Here is a 20,416-nt window from a genome sequence, read left to right on the forward strand (position 1 = left end):
CAGCAGTTTCCACTTTTATCATGTCTTTTTCCCCATCCTTACATGCTATTCAGGCATCTAGATTTTTGATGCTACTGACTTGGCATAGTGTCTTGTGAAACAAGCCAGTACTGTGGACTTGTTAACTGAATGTGGCTTTTCCTACTTTGCTCTCAAATTGATTATTTTTTTTATCTGGCTATGTAAGGTAAATTACCCATCTAAACAATATCGAATTCTACATCAGCCACAGATTGCAGTCAAATTAAATAAAAGATGGTGAGATTATAAAAGCTATCAGATTTAAAAATTGTATATAAATTGAATATTATGAAACCTCAAATGGAAATGTGGCATGTGTAGATTATTATATGCAAACAAGCCTCTACAACTAATTGAATTTATTTATCAAAGTTTTCTTAAGTAATAAGCTTAAGAAATATTTATTGACGGCCATGCACGGTGGCTCATGCCTGTAATCCCGGCACTTTGGGAGGCTGAGGTGGGCGGAATCACTTGAGGTCAGGAGTCTGAGACCAGCCTCACCAACATGGGGAAACCCCGTCTCTACTAAATACACAAAAATTTTCCAGGCATAGTGATGCATGCCTATACTTCCAGATACTTGGGAGGTTGAGGCAGGAGGATCACTTGAACCTGGGAGGCAGAGGGTGCAGTTAGCTGGGATGGCACCACTGCACTCCAGCCTGGGAGACAGAGTGAGTAAAACTGTCTCAAAAAAAAAAAAAAAACCAGAAAAATAAATATTTATTGAATAGCTATAACTTCCAAATTCTACCAGCTTTTCATATATATATAGTGTGTGTATATATGTATATATCTGTGTGTCTGTGAGTATATATATATATGCACACAGACATATATGACCTTCATTTATGACCTCTTATTGATTCTATTGTGTGCCAGTTTCTTCGGGTTCCAGAAATCTGTTCCTTTCTGTTAGTGTGGACTCAGACAGCTTCACCATTCAAACTATGGGCAAAAACAAAAATGTCTATTTAAATTTAACTTATTTCTTTTCTTTACTTTTACATTTATTCAAAATAAGTTAATATAAAGAAATTATTACCAACAGAACAAATAGAAAAGTACATTCTTTAGTACCAGGATTATCACATTTAGTATTAAATATGGGACATTCATCCAAATCACATTTTTCTATTTTCTTCTCCTTAGTAAGTACAGACTGGAAGTCTATTTATATCCAAGGAATTAGAACAGATATATATGTGTGTATATATATACATATAAATATGTGTGTATTTTATATACATATGTGTGTGTATATATACATATAACTATGTGTATATTTTATATGTACATATATACACACATATACATATATATCTGATAGCATTTCTTAGTTTACTTTTATAGGGAATATACCAGATTATGCAGTAAAAAATAACTACTTTTGTTAGTTTACCTAAATTAAATAACTTTTTGTTTATTCCAATACACAAATTATCAACAAATAGATATATCATTTATACCCAATTCAGAATTTTAAAATATTGTAGCACTATTACTATTTTTAAACAATGCTGAATATGAACTCCTTATAAAACATTCAGAACTCCCACAATACATGCCATTTATAAATGATGATTCATGGTTGGGTGTGGTGTCTCATGCCTGTAATCCTAGCACTTTGGGAGGTCAAGGTGGCTGGATCACCTGAGGTCAGGAGTTTGAGACCAGCCTGGCCAACATGGTGAAATCCTGTCTCTACTAAAAATACAAAAATTAGCTGGGTGTGGTGGCGACCACCTGTAATCCCAGCTACTCTGGAGGCTGAGGCAGGAGAATCGCTTGAACCAGGGGAGGCAGAGGTTGCAGTGAGCCAAGATTGTGCCACTTCACACCAGCCTGGGCAACAGAGGGAGACTCCATCTAAAAAAAAAAAGACTCATTAATAATTTGCTTGGGATTAAAGGTGAACATTATTACATTATTGTTTCTCAGATAATATGTACGGGGGAAATAAGTTTGAATACATAATATTTTATGCAAAACAAGATCTATCTATGTCTCCCTTCTTCTGAGTAGTAAAAAGTTACTGTTAATACATTTGGATCTCCCCCATCACATAGCTGGGGTTGAGTCTAAGTTCTCGGGGATACATAATGTAAAGAACTTAAGGACTAGTTGTATGATCTTTGATGTCTCTTCCAACCTGTGATAGCATCTCTGGAGACATTTTGAGTTGTTCTAATATCTTACCCTAGCTGTATGCAAGTCACTATTGCATTTTCTCACATTCTTACCTTTTTTCTAATCTGGCTAAAAATTAACCGCTTTCAGGGTTCTCTGTGGTTCCCAAGTTTTATCTTTCTATTTTTGAAAAAGCACATCATATTCCGTGGGATTGTTTAGGACACTTTAGGATTTGTTTCCTACTATTTAAATGTCCTGGCAACATGTTAATTCTCCAGGTCATGCTCAGGCGAGTCTGATTTCATCATTGATATGAGATATGATATGCCTTTTATACTCTAGGGCTTTGCCGCCACTTCACATTCTATTTAGGAGTAATATTTCCCTCATATTCAAAATTCCTACATCTGTCTATGTATCTATCTGTCTGTCTATCTGTCTATCTGTCTGTCTATCTGTCTATCCATTCATGTCCCGTAGAGCCTTTTCTCAAGGACTCACCAGTATTACTGGCTCCTAATTCTACTTGTTACTAATCTGCAACACAGAAAAGCCCACCAGGTAACCTGAGGATTTGATCCTCAGGTTAAATCATGTTTTCTTCATGTTTTCTTCTAGCTCTGATACCTTCATCAGAACTTACTCCCTTTTCACAGGGCTTACACTTTCTAAGTTCCAACTATAAAAGTTTACATTTTCTATATGATCAATTGAATCACTCCTTTTCTGAGGAATTAATAAAGCAAGTTCCAATGTAGAAAAGTGAGAAAAATCAAGAGTAATAGAAAATCGAGTGTTAAGAAGAATTAGTTAATATTTCAAAAACAGAATCTCACCATTCTATAAATTATATACCTAATGTTGCATATAACTATCAGATTTAGTTTGAGGAGCTATCAGAAAGGTGACTAAAGCAAAATGCTCTCAGACATAGATCTCAAATTTAAAGTTTATGTTTATCTCTAAAATTACTACTCTTCTCAGGTCTTAAAAAGTCATGCAGTGTTTAACTCTCATAAATATACATGAACATTATTAAGGAAAATTCCAAACTTCACAATTAACTCTCCACACTAAACAATTCACCAGTGCACAAGTGTAGAAGTATATGTGTAATTAGGCATTTCATCTGACAAGCAGGAAAGCAAAGACTGCACAGAACATGTTAGAGAACCAGAAATACAAAAGAAATTGTATAAAATGTCTTCCCAACTGAAAAAAGCTTCTCTCTTTCTGTGTGTGTAAGTTATAAACAGTGGAACAATTAAAATAATACTAATATACCAATTAAATAATAAATTGATATTTATTGAATCATATGACTAGAGCTAACAAAATTAGAATAGTACAACCCAATTCAGAAGATTCTTGAAATTGTTCAAGCTGAGGTCCACACTGCTCATCTCCCCGGGTCTGATCACCATACCCACAATGTTTTGCCTAGTTTCTGTGGCAAGTAGAAAGCTCTAAGTTTAGTCTATTGGAGTTTCAGTGTGAAGCAATAACCTTTCTGGGAGCAACCCATATCTCTTTTGAGAAATATTTTTGTTCTTGTAACTGGACTCTGGAAAACTGAATATTCTTAAAATTGGACGTAAAAATATCTTGAACCATTAAATACTCTCCATGATCTGTTAGTACGGTATTCGTCAAGTCTTAAATCTCAGTATACAAAGCTACTCTATAATGAAGTGAAAGGGACAAATATGCAGTAGGACCTATTCAAATCCAAAAGACCAAGTAGGTTACACATGGTAGTTTCTTATTTCTCCATGACAGCAGCATTGCTTCCTCTCTCAGCTCTTCCTATAAACTTATGTGGATTTTCATTAAAAAGTTGAAAGTAAAAGAAAAGAGGTAGGCTTGACTTACATATAAATAATCTTTGCTTAAACTGACCTTCTAAAATAAACTGAGGTAGCATTACAGTATTTCTTAGGTATAACTATAAAACACAGGGGAAACGTACATTTCCATGAGGTAGAACTTTCATCAGTACATTTGATTGTCAACTTTTCCCTAATACAAGAGAGTCCAGAGTTACAGATTTATACAAGGGTGTCATAATGTCAACATTTTTAACGTTTGTGCCAGAAAATCCTTGTCATGGGGTGCTGTCCATGTGCATTGCTGGATGCTTCATAGTATCCTTTGCCTCTACCCACTAAAATGCCAGTAGCATGGTGAAAACAAACAAACAAAAAAGTTTCCATCATTGTTCCCCCTCACATTGAGAACAATTAATTTACACTAATTATTGGGCAATTGTTAATTGTTTAGCTAGATGACGGCGTACTTGGAAGAGACAACACTGAGAAGGGGTAGCAAGTAATTCTGGGAAAGCAGTATATTCAATGTACCTCACAGAATATGCGCAGGCTGTGAGCATGTTTGTGTCCCATGCTCGCCAAAGTACATGCACTCTAGAAGAGCCCCTGAGTAACTCAGTGGAAAAGATAGATGCCTATCAATTTTCCTATGTGACCACCTCAAAGTTTGCTCAATGGACTAATGAATAATCACATTTATACGGTAGTGAGATGAAGGTTTTATATGTGTTTTATTTCTCAATAAGCTTTATGTGGAATAAGTGTCCAACTGTTCAAGAACAAATACCAAAAATGTTACTGATAAATCACAATTCCCTGAGGACAGTAACCAGCCAATCAATGGTGGGAAAAAAACTGGACCCTTCTGATAATAAATGAAGTTGTTATCTGTCCTGGAATAGACACATAATCTGGATATAGATGTGCTTTACCTTTCTCTCTCCCTCCCCCTACACTTTCTTTATGATTGTTTCTTGAGCTATTCTGTACCTCATTGTCCATCTAATAATGCTCCAATGTGTGTACTGTTACATAGAACATAATTTATCGCCATTGTTAAGGCAGATGTTCATGGGATTTACTGAACTCACCATGTCCCTACAATTCAGAAGTTGTTGTCCCTATAGAACATTGTGACATCTATTAACGTACCTTTTATAATGTTAACTTGAGTTTCAGTAATGTCGCAAAAAATACGATATATGCTCTGATCCAGGGGAAATTTTATGTCATCATTTTTCTCTTAGTTAGACAAAAAAGAGTGGGTGTATAGATGGTATACATATTTTGTTAGATTTATACCAAAGTACTTCACGTTGTTTAGTGCTGTTAAAAACGGTACTGTATTTTTTGTTTCAAATTCCAGTTGTCTATCAAAGGTATATAGAACAGCAACAATGTTTTGTACATTAAACTGGTATGTTACAATGTTGCAGCAACAGCTTATTCATGTCTGAATTTTCTTTTGGTCAATTGTTGGGGATTTTTTTTACATAGACAATCATGTTATCTATGAACATAGATAGTTTTATTTCTTCCATCTCAAACTGTATAACTTTCATTTTCTTTTTTGTCTTGTTGCATTAGTCAGGATTTTAGCAAAATGTTGAATAGAAGACATGAGAGGTGACATACTAGCCTTGTTTCCAGTCATAGGCTGATAGAATGTAGCTTCTCTCTACTGGATATGATGTTAACTCCATTTTTTAAAAATATATTCCTTGTTGATTTGAATAAATCTTCCACTATTTCTAATATGCTATGAATTTTTTTCATGAAAAAATGTGTTGGATCTTGTCAAACAACTTTTCTGCATAGATGGATATCATCCAATGATTTTTTTTTGTTAGCCTGTTGATGTGGTAAATTACATTATTTTATAATATTTTCAAGTATTGACACAGCTTTGAAAAGTTGAAATACATCTTATGTAGTTGTGGTATACATTATACATAGTTCTTTATATACCTTCTTAGATTTGCTGTAGTAATAATTACTTGACAATGTTTACATCTATCTTTCTCTGCTTTTAATTTGTTTTATTTAGACCGTGCATATTTCAAGTGATTGTTGAAATAGTTAGATTAATATCTACCATATTTGTACTCCTTACTAAAGTGGGACTTGTTTGGTTCTTTTCATATCTTCCTCTCTTTACTTGCCTTCTGTGGTGTGAATTGAGTACTTTATGTGATACCATTTTACCTTCTCTTAGGATATCAGTAATATTTTCTTTAAAAATTTTTATAGTGAGTACTCTTAAATGTTTTTTGTTTGTTTAATTTATTTTTAAATTTCAACCAGTTATACTTGATTCTCTATGGAGAAAGTCTACAGGAGTCCTCATATTGTTATTCTTAAAGTGCTTCTGTTCTGTTCAGGTGTTCATTTGATTTAAATTTGATAAAATTGAAACAGAACTTTTATGTCAACTTAGGAAGAATTGACTGCCTAACTAAATTAACTCTTTGAATCCGTGAGCATTAAATACCTTCCTGAGTATTTAGATGATTTTTAATGTTTCTTAACTTGCCTTATACAGGTTTTTAAAATTTCATTAGCTATGTTTTGAAGGATTTTATTTTTTATTCCATTATAAATGGAATAAGGCAGCACTATAGAATATGTTATGGTGAACAAATGTTCTTAGTGTTAATAGGAGATGGGATACATGAGAAAATGAATTTATCAAAACTAAACAATGCAATTAAGATCTGTGTATTTTAGCTTATTTAATGTACGGGCTCTCAGTCATAGGTTATTTTGTCTCAAGGAATATTTAGCACGGTGTGAAATCATTCTTGTTTTTAACACCAGTGCGGAGGTGATAATGGCTCTGTGAGTAAAATCCATGGATGCTGCTGGACATCCTAAAACTCCTAAAACAGGTCCCATGTAGCAAATAGTTCTCCAGCCTAAAAGAGCAATAATGCTGCTGTTGAGAAACTCTTACATAAAGTGCACGTGACTTTTAAAAATTACATTTGTAAAATTAAAAAAATATATTGTTTAGTAACTCAGAGGACAACTTAGTAGACAATTTAGTATCTAAGAGTAAGTCAGGGTATTAATATAAATGTTAGTATACTTTGAAAGTATCAATGTACAAATTTTCTGAGAAGAGTTATATTTCACTGAACAAAAAATAAAATGCTTATTATGTAAAGGTAAATATGAAAATTTCAACAAATATTATAAATTGAGAAGGGATGTAAAAGCGATCTCTATCATTTTGAAACAATAGCATGCTATTCCACGAAAGCTACTCAACTATTAAATCAGATATGTGATTTTATTGAAGAAAAATCTAATAGGTGTGACCAGTTTATATTAATAAGGGACGCATTTTTGGTAACTGGGAAAAGTTTCAGCTTCCATCAAATAGTTGAAATTTTCACCAGATTTATCTGCATATGTGTTTTTTCTTGAAATCTCTTTTATGCTGACATTGCCACTTCAGCACAAGCATGTGAAACCAATAGTTGATCATTATAAAGAACAGTCAAAGCATGATTGTTTATATAGCCTGAAGAGGGAAATGTAGTTTTACACACAAGAAAAGCTAAAAGGAATCAAACGTGATTTCCTGCACACCCCACATTAGGATAGAGTTACATCCAAACCATCTTAAAGGCAGGCAGACTTAAAATATAAATAAATAATCTCTATAGATGGTGTCTTCATTTTTATTGAAAATTCTACTTAATTTTCCTTAATATACTTTATCAGGATATTACTTTTGGTATTTCAGTCATATGAAATTATTTCTTCACTCAATCAAGTCGGATTCTACCCTGAAACCTCCCTCTACACTTTTTCTTCTTTTACTTTTTTTTTTTTTGAGACGGAGTCTCGCTCTGCCGCTCAGGCTGGAGTGCAGTGGCTGGATCTCAGCTCACTGCAAGCTCCGCCTCCCGGGTTCACGCCATTCTCCTGCCTCAGCCTCCCGAGTACTTGGGACTACAGGCGCCCGCCACCTCGCCTGGCTAGTTTTTTTTTTTTTTGTATTTTTTAGTAGAGACGGGGTTTCACCGTGTTAGCCAGGATGGTCTCCATCCCCTGACCTCGTGATCCGCCCGTCTCGGCCTCCCAAAGTGCTGGGATTACAGGCTTGAGCCACCGCGCCCGGCCTCTTCTTTTACTTTTAATCATTCCAAAAACATCATTACATCTCTTTCACTTAATATCCAGGTTGCTTCTAAAATTACTCATATCTGTCCATATATGTTCAGTATTGCTCCTGCACATACAACGTCAATGTAATTTTTTCAGTTTCTATAATATTATAATATTTACTACTTCCCATTATAACACTAATAAATGCTTTTATTTATTTAAACAAAGTGATTTTCCCGAAGACAACTGTGTAAAAAACAGAGGAATTAGGTTTCTTAAAGTCAAGGAATATTCCTATAGAATATTGATTTTTACTCATTTCTAATTATAATACATGTAGGTGCTTTTCATTAATACATTAATGTTAGTGTTTTTAAAAAGTAATTATTTTTATCAATAAAATGCAAAATATTATTCTGTATATAATTGCATCCACTAGGGTATTTGCACTAGTGTGGCATCCCGAAATATTTTTTGGGATATGAAAGACTAAGACAAGACTTAGTCAAGAAATTATGTATTTAGTCGAAACTTCTTCTCAAGGATGTTTTTCATTTGGACAATTAATGAAATCAGAATGTTAGGTATTAAAAACCCATCTTCTACATTGCTGCCTCAGTGTTGAATAAAATTCCAAATCTGACCCATTTTTATGCTTAAAAATATACCAAAATCTATCCATTCCTTACGTCATAAAAAAGCATAACATCTTTCACTCACATACTCAATACATTCATATTGTCCCCTACCGTATTATCATATCTACTACATCTCTTTTAGATATTAAAGACCCAGAAATAAAGAAAACAGTGATTGTCTCTATTTTAAAGAGCAGGTTAGGTAAAATGGTTTCAAGTGTTATGAAAGCTGTAAGATTTGAAAGACAGAAAGAAATTTGGAGGTGGTTAAAGAAGCCCTAATGTGAAGGATGAAAAATATCTTGTTATTTGAAGAGTGAAAGAAAGTAGATTTCTTCCAGGCAGAGAGAAGAATAAATAAAAACTTCAGTGTAGAACTAGGCTCTCTGGGTTCAATGAGCAGAAAGCTGTTCTGTTTTCTTGGGACTTGGTGAACCTCTTTGAAACAGAGCGAAGTGAAGTCAGAAAGACCATCTAGCGCTGCCTGACGCGCGCGGAGCCGGAGCCCGACCCTGAGTGGCTCCTGGCCCGACGTGGGGCTCCTGGGTCGCGGCGTCTGGCGGGCGATGCTCCAGCGGCCTGACCAGCCATGGAGGCCGAGGCAGGCGGCCTGGAGGAGCTGACGGACAAGGAGATGGCGGCGCTGGGCAAGGAAGAGCTAGTGCGGCGCCTGCGGAGGGAGGCGGCGGCGCGCCTGGCGGCACTGGTGCAGCGTGGCCGCCTCATGCAGGAGGTGAATCGGCAGCTGCAGGGCCACCTGGGCGAGATCCGCGAACTCAAGCAGCTCAGCCGGCGTCTGCAGGCAGAAAACCGTGACCTGCGCGACCTCTGCTGTTTCCTGGACACGGAGCGCCAGCGCGGGCGGAGCGCCGCGCGCCAGTGGCAGCTCTTCGGGACCCAAGCATTCCCGGCAGTGCGCGAGGACCTGGGCGGCTGTTGGGAGAAGCTGGCCGAGCTGGAGGGCCGCCCAGAGGAGCTGCTGCGGGAGAACCTGGCGCTTAAGGAGCTCTGCCTGGCGCTGGGCGAAGAATGGGGCCCCCGCGTCGGCCCCGGCGGCGCGGGGGGCTCAGGCGCCGGGCCAGCACCCGAGCTTGCCCTGCCCCCGTGTGGGCCCGGCGACCTAGGCGATGGAAGCTCCAGCACCGGCAGCGTGGGCAGTCCGGATCAGTTGCCCCGACCTGTTCCCCCGATGACTGAAGGAACTGCCTCCTCCACGCTGATGCCCGCCTGGATTGCTCCCGGAGCCCGGGGACCGCTGTGGACCTCGGGACCTGGACGCTGTCCTGGCTGCGCAAGAGGGGCCGCTGGCATGGACTAAGAAATCCTGATACCGAGAAGGGCCCCTCGCTCTTGCTGGCAGGGCAGCAGGGGGACTGAAGGCTGGAGCGGAGGGACTTGCTGGGGGTTGGATTGGGGGTAATAAACCCATACGGAAGCGGGGGAAAAAAAAAAAAAAAGACCATCTGGAAACCTTTCAAGATTATTTGTTCCATAGGATTGACTTTAGATCCTATATATATATATATATATATATATATATATTAATTTTTTAGTATTCAGTGTGGCTATATTTTACACTTGTAAATTTATAAAACATAGCTGTAGATCAAATTTTTCTACTGTAAATTCTGTGTCTGAATTAAGATGGGCCATAAGAATAAAATATGCAAACAAGTACAGATATTTAGCATAATAACAAATGTAAAATATATCAATAATTTTATGAATATTGATTATATGTTGAAATTGTAATATTTTTGATGAGTTTAATGAAACATTAAAATTAAGTTCACCTTTTCTTACATTTTTAATGTAAAAATAAAAACTAAAGCTATTAATTTTTAGTAAAAACTACTAGAAAATCTAAAATTATATGTATGACTTACATCATAGTTTCATTGGCCACTGCTGGTGTAGAGTGAAAGGAAGGTAAAGGTGAAGAGAGTTGACCATAATTTGTAGGTTAGTCAACCCATAGGGTCCACCTCAGTTGTACACTGCCTGTGTTATCTGCTGATGAAGAACACTTCCCCTCTCATAGGTCTGTAATAGTCATTTTAGACTATTACATGATGAATGCTATAATTGTCATTATAGACCTATGATTTATTGTTAATTACTCTTATTGTCATTAAGTTGGACATTAAAGAAGATCTAGCTGGGCTTAAAGCAAATCCTAACTTAAGGCTAACCTCTTCCAAAACTCTCTTTTGACCACTTAATGTAGTGTTTTCATTCATGCATGCCTACTTTCATAAAACATTTATTATATATTGAAATGAATGTGAAGGAATGCAAGAATGAAATTAATAATTTTTCCAAGAGGAGTCATGAACGGTTTCTCAGAAGAGAGAGTACTTGAACTGAAATTAGAAGAATGAGTTGAAGCCTGCCATGTTGGAAAGGGTATTCTAAGCCAAGGAAGCAGTATTGCAAAGGTTTGAAAAGACATACTACATTTGGACACTGAAACTTTTGTGTACCTGGGGTAAAGACTGTTTGGAATTGAGGCTAGAGTTTGGACTTTCTATAAGAGTAAAGTTCAGAAGTAAGTATTTTGTCTCCCACATTCAAGTGGCAATTTGGCTGCAGAACAGAAAACCAAACACCGCATGTTCTCACTCATAGGTGGGAACTGAACAATGAGTTCACTTGGACTCCGGAAGGGGAACATCACACACCGGGGCCTATCACGGAGAGGGGGGAGGGGGGGTGGGATTGCATTGGGAGTTATACCTGATGTAAATGACGAGTTGATGGGTGCTGACGAGTTGATGGATGCAGCACACCAACATAGCACAAGTATATATATGTAACAAACCTGCACGTTATGCACATGTACCCTAGAACTTAAATATAATAATAATAAAAAAATAGATCCTATATTTAATAGAGAAATGTTGAGGCTTTTATTTTTGAGACAGAGTTTCGCTCTTTTTAAGCAAGTAAGTTATATGATCTGATTATATTTGAAAATATGAAACCAGCTTTTCATGAATAAAAGATTGTGCAGGGACAAGAAAACCTGTAGATAGACTGGTTAGGATAACAGTGAGATACTAAGTAAGAGATACGGTGCTTTGAGCAAAAACGATGGAAGTTAAGATGGAGAAAATTACCTAAATCATGTCATATGATAGTGATATATTCAACTGCACTTGAGAATGGATTGCACAGAACAATGAAATGAATAGATAATTATGTGATAGGTCTTTAACTTGATGAATTAGTTCCATTACTTTGCTTTTTACTCGATTGGCAAACAGGGAAAGGAAAGTAAGGAGCATCATAGCATTCATTATTTTAAATTCAAAGAGTCTATGTTACGTGTTTTTCTGTTTTCTCTACTGAGTATTAGACCATGTCTTGGCTGGCTTGATCAAAATTAAAATGGAAAGAAAGCTGGTTGTATATATATGACACAGAAAATATTTTAATCATAGTTACAAGGTAAAATCCAAATGCATAAGAGAACTTCCTAGCAGCTGAAAATGAGAATTCAGGACTTTCTGCTGAGTACGTTGGGGAAAATTTAAAATGTTGGTTGTAGCACTGGGGGAACAAGAGAGATAACTGAAAGCCATGTCTATCCAAATCATGTGAGTTCTTCATCACAGGTGGATCTTTGCGTCGCTTGTCTTAGATTAGTTAGTAAAACAAAAGGAAGATATCTTAGTCCCCACTTTAGTCTCCGCAGCCCCCACACCAAAAATCCAGAATGTATCTGATGTTTTCATCATGTCTACGATCCAAACATAGTGCCTACCATATAGCCCAAAGTGTTCAAACTGCAAGAACAAAGATCAGTGTCCATGAATACATTATTAGTAAAAAACAAAACAAAACAAAACAAAACTTATTTATATATCATGTTCTACTGCTGGGCAAGTTTGCCAATGCTTTGTAGGATCTTCCTATTAAGCAAAGAAGAGACTTAAGGAATGTACTATTTTCTGTTTTTCAGATAAAGCATCTGAAGCTCAGAGGTGATGCCCAAAGTTACAAAGCATAGCTGCAAACTAGCGGAGTCAGGCTCAAATAGATATTTTCAGATTTCAAGTACATCAATCATCAGACTTTCCTCTACATCACCCCCTACCTTGGAGAATAAAATAGTTATGCAGGATTGCATAACTTGACCTCATTAGGACAAGAAACTCTCTCTGTCTTACAGACACTCTTATCCAGGGGTTGCATTCACTGTAGGCTGCTAAAGGCTGCATCAGCTCACCTCACAAGCCAATCATTCATAAAAACTTTGAACTCAAAAAATGTCAGGGACTTCACTACCTTGAACACAGGTTATGGATATATTTCATTACTCAAAAATTGTTACTCAAGATTAAAAATCTGAACATAAGTATCATCATTTTCAGCATTATCAGGCTTTATGTCTTTAAATATTATTTACAGAAAAAACACTGCTTAATTTTCTTCCTTTAAAGTCATATATACCATTGAATTTTGAAGTAGCTCAGTTTTAGTCAAAATCGCACTGACACAATTATTTCTCATGGGGTTAGCATGGCCCTATGGCCCTCTCTCTTTTACAAGTATGAAGCAAATTTCCATAAAATGCCATTGGCATCCCTCTAAGGTTTCAAATTCACATGAGGAATTGGAAGGCAAAAATTGCTCCAAATGTTTTAAGCTTAGAAAATTGAATGGAAACATAGAATGAAATTAAAGTCATTCCATCCTTTGTGATCATGTGAACATTATTTTTCAACTTTCTGATTTTTGAATTTTGAGGCAAACAGAGGATGTCAGTGTAGTGGCTCTAAGTTAGCAAAGAGAGGAATGGTATCAAATGACATGACAAACAGCTAGAAGCTGAACTCCTTTTGGCTTCTGATGAGGAGCTTTAATTTTATTCTAGGACTAAGTAGGCTAGTTAGAAAAAGTTAAGATAATTTGAATGATTTGATAATTTGATTTTAAGTACTCATTGGAGACATCAGTAAGGATTGTTTGAGTTAGTGGTCTGGAAAGTATGAAATTCAGATTGCAGTGGGTTGACCTGTGACAAAATATATGGCAAGAGACAAAGCAGGTGTAGGAAACTCTTGGATATACATTTTTGTATGAGTGTGTGTACAGAATGCCCCAAAATTTAGAAACTACAAGTGACATAAGTCAAGGAAAAAATAAAATTCTGCATCTATTTGAGTGTGTGTGCTGAAACCAGAGATACTAAAACATGTACTGGGGAATTATCTGCTGTAGAGAAAGTATTGATTTAAAAAATACAAATTAGTCTATGAGAGGTGAGAAGATCTGAAATTTGAAAGTAAGGGAATATCATTAAAGAAAGGTACAGGCACAATGGAAAGAATTTGCTAATATACTTTCACACTGTTACCAGAATAGAATATAAAGTTTTTTCACTAGATGTTTCATAACACCCATTTCACATCATAGTCTGAATAGAAACATTGGAAACAGTCAATCCAGATTTCACATCACATTCAGGTAATAAGTACTGAATCTGTTGCAAATTGCTTTCAATTAATTTCATTTTTTTTGTTTCTTCTTTCTGAACTGTTCCCTATCCCCAGCAGTGATGTCTAATTGGCCAGAGCTTTTCCTTCTGGGTCTGACTGAGACCTATGCCCAGAGAAGTCCTCAGGCTCTCTACTTACTCATATCTCATTTTGTTAACCATTTCATTTGTTTAGAATGAGTTATAGAATATTGCTTGAAACTAATTACTGTAATGAGATTATCAGATTTTTCTGAGTTAATACATTACCCATTCAATGCTTAAAATATGCTTTCTAAAATCAAGGTCTTATGTAAAAATATACAGATTTAAAGGCAAAGGTTTCCTAATACATAAAAATTAGAAGTCTTCATTAGGAAGAAAGCTCATCTTCCCTCAGATGACTAAATGATGATGGATTTCTGTTTTTGTTTTTGTTTTTTTTTTTTTTTTTTGAGATGGAGTCTGGCTCTGTCGCCCAGCCTGGAGTGCAGTGGCAGGATCTCAGCTCACTGCAAGCTCCGCCTTCCAGGTTCACGCCATTCTCCGGCCTCAGCCTCCCAAGTAGCTGGGACTACAGGCACCGCCACCTCGCCCGGCTAATTTTTTTGTATTTTTTTAGTAGAGACAGGGTTTCACCGGGTTAGTCAGGATGGTCTCGATCTCTTGACCTTGTGATCCGCCCGTCTGGACCTCCCAAAGTGCTGGGATTACAGGCTTGAGCCACCGCGCCCGGCCATGATGATGGATTTCTAAATTTGATTTGTGTATAGATTTAATGCTTAATTTAATACTCTGGAAAATAAGTGTTTGTAGAGTGGTATAAAAAGGGGGACATTGGGCTGGGCAGGGTGGCTCACGCCTGTAATCCCAGCACTTTGGGAGGCCGAAGCGGGAGGATCACAAGGTCAGGAGATCGAGACCATCCTGGCTAACACGGTGAAACTCCGTCTCCACTAAAAATACAAAAAATTAGCCGGGCGAGGTGGCAGGCGCCTGTAGGCCCATCTACTTGGGAGGCTGAGGCAGAAAAATAGCGTGAACCCGGGAGTCGGAGCTTGCAGTGAGCCATGCTCTCGCCACTGCACTCCAGCCTGGGCCACACAGTAAGACTGCGTCTCAAAAAAAAAAAAAAAAAAAGAAAAGAAAAGAAAAGAAAAAGAAAGTGGAGGGCCATTGTTGGAAAACACAAACCATTCTGAAGACAGTCATAAATTCCTTATCTATTGAGAATCACATAGAAAATGTTTTAAATATGATTAGATACTTTAGTAATGGATTGAAGGATTTCATCATTAAATTTTACAAGATTAATGGGAAAATACATGAAAATCAATAATACATAATTAAAAATTTATCTGTGGTTAAAATGTATTTAGATATTCAGGCCAATATTTAATATTCCTTTAACAGAAATTCATATATAGGTTTTATATATATATATATCCTACATAATTGTATACTATGTACTATAATTACTTATATATAATTATGGAATATATATCCTCATATTTAATTTATGTAAATATATACTCTATATTCACTTATATATAATTATGGAATATATATATCTCCTACACAATTTTATACAAATACATAGTATGTTTCTCTTATGTGTATGTAGTGTGTGTGTATGTACACACAATACAAATAAATTTACATAATGTATGTGGACCATATATTTATTTCACTATATTTCGTGTTAACATTTAGTATGTTTGTTTTAATTTGGCAAGAGCTTCAATAAAGTATACACTTTGCAGAAGTATAATGGGAAATAATTCAATTACTTAATTTTGGGAATATATAAAGATGAAAGTTAACATTTTTTCCAACAATAGTAGAAGGATCATTAAGGAAACACAATTTCCTCAAGCAAGAGTTGGAAATTAAGACTTATGGGATGGGCAAACTATGTCAATTACATACTGATTCTATTAGTGTTTAGCTTTGGGCATTACTTGAAAATTTTCTCTATTGCTATCAATATTTTATTGCAAACGTCCTAAAAGCTTGTTCCTATTTATAATCATACTTGCATATGTGCCATCAACATCATATGATAAAGCTTTGAAAACCACTCTATCCTGATGTAAAACACGAAGTTTAAATATTAGATCAAAAATTTTTATTATACTCTATGTACATTCATGAATTACAAAACATAAAATGGTAAATTCTCTTTCCTGTCATTTTTTTTTTTTTTTGCTCCCAGCCACAGGACAAAAATCTAAGTTTTCCTTTTTCTTTCTCCCCCGCACTCCCCAAGGAGCTGCTTTAGAAGCACCATGATAATTTATAATGTCATTTTATCTTAAATTATCTTAAAGTACAACTGACACATATTAATTTTTTTTACTTTAAGTATCTGATTCTACACACACAGAGACACTCACACACACATGTACATATGTCAGCTTGGGTTTTAAAATCTTAATAATTAAGAAAAAAGTTAATTTTTATTTGGGGCAACAGAAAGTTTTTCTTTAGAAAAGGACAAGAAAGAATTTTGGGAGGTGATGGAATTAATCTCTATTGTAATTGTGACCGTGATCATACAGAACTGCATATTTTAGTTAGCACTCATGAAATTGTAGAATAAATTTGTAAATATTTGTATTTAAATTACACTTCAATAAATATGACTGAGAATAGTAATTTCACTAACAAGATGAATGTTCTAATATCTCTGCTTATCATTGATAATATTTATTTTGGTAATATTTACATAAATTTCTGACAAACACATTATAATAAAGCTCATATTCATTTCAAAATGCATATTATAGTAAACTGAGGTAGATTAATAAAAATTATTAAAACCAATAATATTTATTTTTGTTGCATATGTGAAGAAATAGTTACGTTGGAAATGTAAACTCATATCATAGTTTTACATAGAAATTGCACAGTTTCTGTCAAACTACAAACACATACTTTTAAAAATTTTGTGTTAAAGCTTTAATGAAATTATTAAATCTTTAATAAAAATAATTAGAAATGTGATCATAAAAGCACTTTTTATTTTTTATGGTTCTCAATAAGAATTCTATAGCATAAATAAAATATGCCCACAATATGTAATTACTGTAATACATCTGTAAAACCAATTGTAGATTTTGTCAATCATGTGTTGTAGTGTCATGCGGCTGCTTTAAAAACTGATCACAAGCTTACCTTCTTAAGACAACAGATATTTATTCTCTCACAGTTTCTACAGGCCACAAGTCCAAAGTAAGTATTACTAGGTCAAAATCAAGATGTCAGTAGGTACATGCTCCCTGCAGAGCTTCTAAGGAGAGAATCAATTTCTTGGTTCTCCAAGCTTCCAGAAGGCTAACATTCAGCATTTCTAAGCTCGTGGCTACAGCACCACAACCTTGAAGCCAGCATCTTCAAATCTCTGTCTACTCATCTTCCAATTGCCTTCTCCTCTCTGCGTGTCAAATTTATCTGTGCCTCCATTTTATAAGGATACCTGTGATTGCATTTAATGCCCAGATGGATAATTCAGTAGAATCATGGCACCTCGAGACTCTTCATTTAATCACATCTGCAAAGACACTTTTTCCAAAGAAAGTAATTTTTATAGGGTCTAGGGATTAGAATCTGATATCTCTGAGGGCCATTTTAGTAATAGGATACCTTTATAAGGCAGACACATATAAATACTTATAAAAAATTCTGGAAGAACCCATAATAATAAAAACTGTTAAAATATTTAACATTGCAGAAGGCAAATGCTTATACTGAGAAACTGTATTAATAAGTCTATTTATAACACTAACATTTAAAGATAAATATTTATATACTCTGGCTTAAAATACCATATGTATTAATTACATAGAATTTACCTACAATGTGTATTAACATAGATTTCTTGTGAGTGATAATATGCATGTGACAGTTTAGATTGATTAAATTCTTAGATTGTTTAATAAACTCAAAATACTATTTATACCCTTAAAATAACATTATAAAACAAGTGATTGTTAAATATTTATTGTATGTGCTTAATATAATCTTTTTAAAAGGCTTTTATGAGTTTATTAAAGACATTCCTAGCAATTTTTGAGATTAAAAACATTTTTGCTTATAAATGGTACTTTATACTACTAGAACATATTCTGCAAAGGGACATTTTTTTTAAATGCTGTCATTGATCATTAGAGAAAGGCAAATCAAAACCACAATGAGATACCATCTCACTCTAGTTAGAATGGTGATCATTAAAAAAGTCAGGAAACAACAGATACTGGAGAGGATGTGGATAAATAGGAACGCTTTTACACTATTGGTGGGAATGCAAATTTGTTCAACCATTGTGGAAGACAGTGTGGCAATTCCTCAAGGATCTCGAACTAGAAATACCATTTGACCCAGCAATCCCATTACTGGGTATATACACAAAGGGCTACATATCATTCTACTATAAAGACACATGCACACGTATTTTTATTGAGGCACTATTCACAATAGCAAAGACTTGGAATCAACCCAAATGTCCACCAATATTAGACTGAATATAGAAAATGTGCCATATATGCACCATGGAATACTATGCAGCCATAAAAAGGATGAGTTCATGTCCTTCGCAGGGACACGGAAGAAGCTGGAAACCATCATTCTCAGCAAACCCTAACAAGAACAGAAAACCAAACACTGCATGTTCTCACTCGTAAGTGGGAGTTGAACAATGAGAACACATGGACACAGGGAGGGGAACATCACACACTGGGGCCTGTCGAGGGGTGGGGGTTAGAGTAGAGATAGCATTAGAAGGAATACCTAATGTAGGTGATGGGTTGATGGGTGCAGCAAACCACCATGACATGTGTATACCCATGTAACAAAACTGCACATTCTGCACATGTACCCCAGGAATTAAAGTATAATAACAATAATAAAAGTTATTTTAATAAAATATTTTTATATTTAATTTCTATGATTTATTAAAGTCTCTGGAGAAATTTAAAAAATAAAACTCTACAAGTAATTTATTGTTCTTTTTTGTCTTATTAGGAAAAAAATTTTTTTCAGATGAAATCATCTCATAACAAAGACACATATTGTTGCTATGAAAAAAAAGATTGTTGTCTTTTCAGATTAGTATTAATGAGAAAATTTCAAATTTTTCCCATGTAGAAATATAAAAGGAAAAATTAAACACATATTATTACCATTTTCCAACATTTATTTTGTTTTTCTTTTTTTTAACTTTTAATTTTTATGAGTACATAGTAGATATATATGTTTGTAGAGTACCTGAGCTATTTTGATTCAGGCATACAATGTGTAATAATCCCATCAGTGTAAGTGAGATATCCATCATCACCTCAAGCATTTATATCATTTCTTTGTGTTACAAACATTCCAATCATAATTTTTTGTTATTTTAAAATGTAAAATAAACTGTTGTTGACTGTTATAACCTTATTTTCCTATCAAATATTATACATTATTCATTTGATCTGACTATACTTTTGAACCCATTACCCATCCCTCCCCACGCCCAATCCTCCACAGTATCTGGTAACCATTTTTCTAATCTCCATCTCTATGAGTTCGATTGTTTTAATTTTTATCTTCCACAAATGAGTAAGAACATTCAATGGTTTGTTTTACTGTGCCTGGCTTGTTTCATTTAACATAATAACCGTCAGTTTCATCCATGTCTTTGCAAATGAGAGAATCTCATTCTTTTTATGGCTGAATAGTACCCCATTGTATATACACACCACATTTTCTTTATCCATTCCTCTGTTGATGGAAACAGGTTGCTTCCAAATGTTGGCTATTGTGAATGGTGCTACAATAAACATGGGAGTGCAGATACCTCTTTGATATACTGATTTCCTTATTTTGGGGTGTATACCTAGCAGTGGGATTGCTGGAACATATAGTAGTTTTATTTTTAGTTACATAGGAATCTCCATACTGTTCTCCATAGTGACAGCACCAATTTTTCATTCCCATCAACAGTGTATGAGGGTTTCCTTTCCTCCACATCTTCACCAACATTTGTTATTGCCTGTTTTTTATTTTTTATTTTTTGATTTGAAGTTGTCATGAGGCTTACAAAGAGCATCTTATAACCCATTGTTTTAAACTATTGAAAACACTGATTGCAAAACACAAATAAACTAACAAACAGGCAAAGAGAAAACTTATACAATTTCTACATTTTAAATCAA

At 35.2% G+C, this 20,416-nt stretch overlaps 1 long non-coding RNA gene and 1 pseudogene across 4 annotated transcripts in view; one reads left to right on the forward strand and one right to left on the reverse strand.

The window, feature by feature from the left end:
• Positions 1-20,416, reverse strand: part of LOC105467943 (uncharacterized) — a 113,628-nt gene that overhangs the window by 61,068 nt on the left and 32,144 nt on the right. The gene's annotated exons all lie outside the window — the stretch shown is intronic.
• Positions 9,227-10,499, forward strand: LOC139358928 (coiled-coil domain-containing protein 85B-like; annotated as a pseudogene).

This window comes from Macaca nemestrina, chromosome 15, assembly GCF_043159975.1.
Source record: "Macaca nemestrina isolate mMacNem1 chromosome 15, mMacNem.hap1, whole genome shotgun sequence".
Taxonomy (NCBI): domain Eukaryota; kingdom Metazoa; phylum Chordata; class Mammalia; order Primates; family Cercopithecidae; genus Macaca; species Macaca nemestrina.